Below are 6,236 nucleotides of genomic sequence, written 5' to 3'. Positions count from 1 at the left end.
TGTTAAGAATTGAGGAAAAATGTCTATCAGAACAAACCGAATGAAAGCAGTGCCATCACTGCAGAGACGGTTGACATCGGTTAAGAGCAGAGAAGAGCCTAATATTTCTTATAAGCTTGACAGGTTAATGTCTGATCTAACAGCCATAAAAGATTTGTTTTCAACAGTGAAAAGTAACGAAGAAGAACTCCTTGACACGTTAAAACTTGTCGATGATCTTCTTCGCAACTTCAAAACAGAAAAGTTCCACGAGATTTCCGATCGAATTTTGGAAACAGAGAAAGCCGATCCACAAAAGGGTGAGCTGCTAAATTTCTCTCTCTCTCTATATATATATATATTCAAGTCTTTTGTATATTATGTTTAATGTTTAATATTCTTTACCATTACAAATATGATGTTAGTTCGGAATGAGATCATGGTATCTGATATTTACGTGAGTAATTTGATTTGCCCTTACAAGTTCCAATTTGATGGCTGCATGAACGCACGAATTTGGTGTACATTTCTCTATTTTTGGTTCTGATTTATTAGGGTTTTGGTTGCTATTACAGCCATAGAATAGTATGTTTGAAGTGATTTATTTATTTAATGAATTTGAAAGAAGGGATTTACTAGAGTAATTTATTTATTTAATGAATTTTAATTATTTTTAGATAGCCTGAATTGTTTGGATGGGAAATTTTAAAAAAAAATTAAAACTTATAAATTTTAATAAAATATTTTAAATAATTAAAATAATGGAATTTGAAACTTATTCAAGAAAAAGAAAGAAAATTAAAATTACACAAGTAGTCGTCACTTCTGCTTGTACCTTTTTATACACATTACGTATATATTTAAGAAAAAAAAATAAAATTGTTAAATGTTATTTCATAATTTAAATTTGACTAACAGTTTTTTAAAATTTAAATTTTAAAATACATATTTTTAAAATGAAATTTTATCTTAAAAGAAAAAATCAATTATTTTATCCAAAAAAAAATTACTCAATCCAAATAATATTTAAAAATAAAAGAAATTTTAATTACAAGTACTTTAAATATAATGTATTTTAAGTGTTCAGAATTATTAAAATTCTTCATCCAATCAGTAAAAAACAATTTTCTTTTCCCTCTGAGACAATACTTTTATGAGTTCGAGAAGACCAAAAGAAGTGAGTGGAGAATATAAGAGACTTTTTCAATACCAACATTAAAATCCTTAAAATTTCTGTGAACACTTGAGAATTTCATTGTCCATTTTGATTTTCTTATATTATATTAGAAAAACATGCTATGAAAATTGGCATTGTACTGATATATATATATATATATATATATATGTATATGTATATATATATATATGTATATGTATATATATATATATATATGTATATGTATATATATATATATATATGTATATGTGTATATGTGTATATGTGTATATATATAATATATATGTATATATGTGTATATATATAATATATATGTATATATGTATATATGTGTATATATATAATATATATGCATATATATATATATATATATATATATATATATATATATATATGTATATATATATATAATTTGAACAAAGGAAATTATTGTTAGGGAAATAGTATCATATTATTTGATATTATTATTTGATATGGACTTGTAGGGAGTGATGAGCCATCTTCAAGTGAAAAGGCAGAAGAAAAGAGTGGGAAAAAAGATGAAACGATTGATGAAAAGTTAATGAATTTGGAAGGCACGTTTAAGAACTTGAAGGCCAATTTTTCCACGCTGAAGAAAAACGAAGAACTACGAAGAAAGTTAAGGGAACTTGAAAATTTCCTTCAGAACTTCAACTCTAAGCTCGCAGAAGATGCAAATGAAGATGAAACAAAAGGATTAGAGCAACCAAGCCAAACATCAATGGAGGAGATGAATCAAGACTCCATTGGAGCAGGTGCTTCTCGGGAAAATAACCATTAATTCTTATTTTGTGAAAAAAAAATTATTTTGTTAAAAAACTTATTCTTTTCTCCCTTAAAATTGTTTATAGAAATCCTGCTACACCTATCACATTGATATTCGTATTCTATTTGTGTTCATAGGAACTGATAAGCCATCTTCTAGCCAATTGACAAAAGACAAGAAGAGCATAGTAGAAGAAGTTAAAAGCTCATCTGGGATTGCCAAGCCTTCACAAGATTCTGATCAAAGTGAAACAAAAAGTTCAGAGCTACCAAGACAAAAATCAAGGGAGGAATCACTAGATCAAGACTTGAAAGCCACTGGTAAGAACATCAACTTCTTTTATATAGAGAGGGGGTTGACAATAAAGTCTCTCATTAACAGAATATGTGATATATTATTTATTTAAAATTTGCTGGAAAGTAGAAAATTATACGTGAAATTTCATCTAGGAAATAAGACTCTCAATTTTTTATTGTTTTCAATATATTCTAACCAATGATGATGTAATTGTTAAAAAAATGACGTGCGAATAATATTGCTTATATGTTTATGGAAAATATCGAATTGATAATTCTTTTACAATGCACTGATTAATCTATTTTAAATATACGAAGATATACTAACTAATAAAACAATGATACATAATTTATTATCAAAAAATTATTAGAAAAAGTTGTTAAGATATGATGGCGCTATGTTTATATATTAAGAGTCATCATCATGGATTTTTAAGAAATTAAATTTATATGGATAAATAGACATGAGATGAAATGAACCCATCAACTTGACATATAGGCATAAGTTTTCTTGAAGCATATTTAAAAGAGAAAAACAAAAGCTCTTTATAAACTAAAATCAGCTTATATATAAATTATTTTGTGGTAATGTAGAAATTAATTTCAATTTTGTATATATAAATTGGTACCTGTATTTTATTTATGCTCATAGGTATTGAAAAGCCACCTTCAAGTCAAGAGACACGAGACGAGAAGAGTATTGCAGAAAAAAGATAGAAAGATTGAAGAAAAGTTTGAAAGTTTTATGTCCAAGCTAGACAAAATAAAGGGGATGTCTTCCAAAGAAAATGAAGAACTTAGGAAAAAATTAGGAGTGATGGAAGATCTTCTTCGAAAATTCAATTCTAATCAAAGTGAAACAAAAAATTTAGAGCTACCTACTCAAATAAAAAGGGATGAGTCGGTGGACAAAGGCTTCAAAGCCTCTGGTAAGAAAATCAGTTTTCTTTTATTTATGTATCGACAGAGAAGAATTAAGAATAAAGTTTCTAACGTAATCTATAATATATATTGTTTATTGTTGTTAAAAATTGTTAAAAACTGTAAAATTATGTGTTCAATCTATATAAACAATGTTCTTGCATTTTTTATCTGTTATGACTTACTTGAAATTCCTTATTTTATTTGTGCTCATAGGTGTGGATAAGCCAGCTTCAAACCAAGAGCCAAAAGACGAAAATTTTCAGGAAAAATATGTACCCGTTGATGAAAAGTTGGAGAGTTTGAAGTTGGAACTAGACAACATGAAGGCCAAGTTTCCCCCAGCCAAGGAAAATGAAGAAATGACTAAAACGTTAAGAACCCTAGAAGATCTTCTTCAAAGCATTGATATTCCTGCAGAAGATGCAAACCCAACTGAAACAAAGGGTTCAGAGCTAACAAGCCAAATATCAAGGGGAGAGTTGGAGAATCAAGTCCTTAAAGGTATTCGTATAAACATCAGTGTCATATAATTAGTAATGTCCAAGGTTTTAGGTTATGGTTGCGATTGCAATTTTTATCGTAATCCTTTATACAGTGAAACGTTGCCCAGAAATGTAACTGCAAAACTTTCACCGCTTGACATAATGAAAAACTAGAGATAAATATGACAACAATCACGACACGACATATTACAATAGCTTGAAAAGCTTACACTTTTAAATTATAATTGCTGTTTCAGTTCGTAACTTGATCATGTTATTCTCTTACCTTAAATTTTTTGAATTCTTAGATTTTTTATACAATTTTTTTAATTATTTCTTTTTCAATTCACAATTAGAACTGAAAGGCAAAGATTTTTGCTTTTCTATCCCTATAGAAATTGATATGATAATAATAGCGAGAGCTTTTTAGATAGAAAAGATTTGTTATTTCAGATATATGATTAGTTCATAGAAAATTAGTTCATCTATAATATCATATCACATATACATGGGTTTCTTCTATGCTGTAAACTCATTTTTTTTGTGTTTTAGATTCAATCTAAGTACATAAAGTTGCTTCTCATTCGATGCCTGTAATTTGTAATCTGTGCTTGTAGGTGTTGATAAGCCATCTTTAAGCCAAGAAGTACAAGACAAGGAGAGTGTGGAAAAAGACGTATCAGATGATGAAAAGGTGGAGAGTTTGAAGTCTGAGAGAGACAAGGTGAAGGCAGATTTAGTAACATTGAACAAAAATAAGGAAAATCTTCTAAAACACACCAACAAAAAAGTCTCAGATGAGAATGTCAAGCGTAAAGATTCCAAGGAGGAGGTGGTAGAAAAAGTAGTGGAGGCCATTAATAAAAAGATCAATAAATCAACTAAAAAGCTTGGTGTTAGTGAAATTGGAAAAAAAGCTAAGGAGTCATCAGAAAAAGGAAAAACATCCAAAACAGTGCATTACCCCGTACTGTCTTTAAGCCGAGACGATGAGACTGTGGTGCTAGTCTTGAAAAGGTTCCAAGCCAGTTATGATGCCCTTAATTCTAATTCAAAAGTTTGCTGTTTGTCTCTCTCGATTTTCAAAGAAAATGTTGTTATAATGAAAAGACATATAATTTACTGGTGGATTGGAGAGGGGTTTGTAAAAAGGTCAACAGAGAAAACAGCTGAAGAAGAAGGTGAGAATGTTTTCGACGAGCTTCTGAATTCTAATCTGATTGTACCACATGGTTCAGCCAAGTGTCCTGTTGTCAATAAATTCAAAATTAATCCTTGGATCCGCCACATGTTGGTATCATCTGTTCTGGGAGAAAATAAAAAACCCTTTGTATTTTATTCACAAATAACCTCTTGCCTAGTACTTGACCAACAAAAAGTTGAAATAGGTGGTGACTTTGCTTCGAAATCTGATCATTGGAGAAGTGTTTTCAATCTTGGTGCAAATTATCTTACTATTGAACCTCAATGGATGGCTAAAATGAAGAAGTTGGTGGTGCTTCAGCTTGGTCGTTGGCAAGAGTCTCCCGAACATCACATTGAAGTTGCTGGTTCAGAATTCATGACAGACACAAAGGCTCAAAAGCATCTGAAATATCTCAGCCTTCGTGGTATATCAAGAATATCAGCTTTGCCACCCTCTATTGCTCAACTTGTTAGCCTAGAAATTCTTGACCTCAAGGCTTGTCACAATCTCGAAACCTTACCTAATGAAATTACTTCATTGAAAAAGCTCACACACTTGGATGTGTCACAGTGCTACTTGTTGGAGAGTATGCCAAAGGGGATTGGGAAGCTCACTGAGCTCCAAGTACTCAAGGGATTTGTAGTAGGCAGTTCCAACAAGACTCCTACAATATCGGATCTTGCAAACTTTAAAAAGTTGAAACGATTGAGCATATATATTGGAAATGGGGCTGCGATCCAAGATAAAGAGTTTGAAAACCTGAGAAACTCAGAAGTTAAATGTTTCAAAATATCATGGGGTGTGTTACCTGAACCGACGTACAAAGATATTGATATCGTTCTCCCACAAGGTTTGGAAAAGTTAAACCTGGAAGGCTTTCCTGGTGAGAACACTCCAACATGGTTGAAACTCCTACCTTCTGAATTGAAGAGACTATACATAATAGGAGGAAAACTCAGGAGCATAGAAGAGCTAAAAGACAGTACAATAAATTGTAAGGTGGAGATCTTGCGTCTGAAATACCTAAAGAATCTTCAAATTGATATTGACCATATCATAAAGTTGTTTCCTTCACTGAAGTATGCCGAGGTGAAAAAAGTCAAAGAGCATAGCCGTGAATGGAGCATTATTGATGGTAAAAGTACACCCATTTCATAAACATTTCATAAATGTTCAATGTATTTTATTTGAAGAGAAATTTAGTTCACCCGAATATTTATTTGTACATATATATGATTCCAACCATGCATATTTGTTCAGTGTGTTGCAAGTCAGAAGTGATGAAAAAGTTCAGAAAAAGATATATGTGAGTTCTGTGGTAGGTTGGTGATTATTGTAACTGAACTTATGTTGTGTCTCTGATGCATTGATCAATTATATGTCAGTTCTAGCGGCATCTCATTGT

The 6,236-nt window shown here is 30.8% G+C and overlaps 1 pseudogene; it reads left to right on the top strand.

Moving 5' to 3' along the window:
* Nucleotides 1-6,236, top strand: LOC148192567 (uncharacterized; annotated as a pseudogene).

The sequence above is a fragment of the Vigna umbellata genome, chromosome 9 (genome assembly GCF_029865625.1).
Source record: "Vigna umbellata cultivar VRB3 chromosome 9, Vumbellata_1.0, whole genome shotgun sequence".
NCBI classification, from domain to species: domain Eukaryota; kingdom Viridiplantae; phylum Streptophyta; class Magnoliopsida; order Fabales; family Fabaceae; genus Vigna; species Vigna umbellata.
This window is presented reverse-complemented; position numbering and strand designations above follow the sequence as displayed.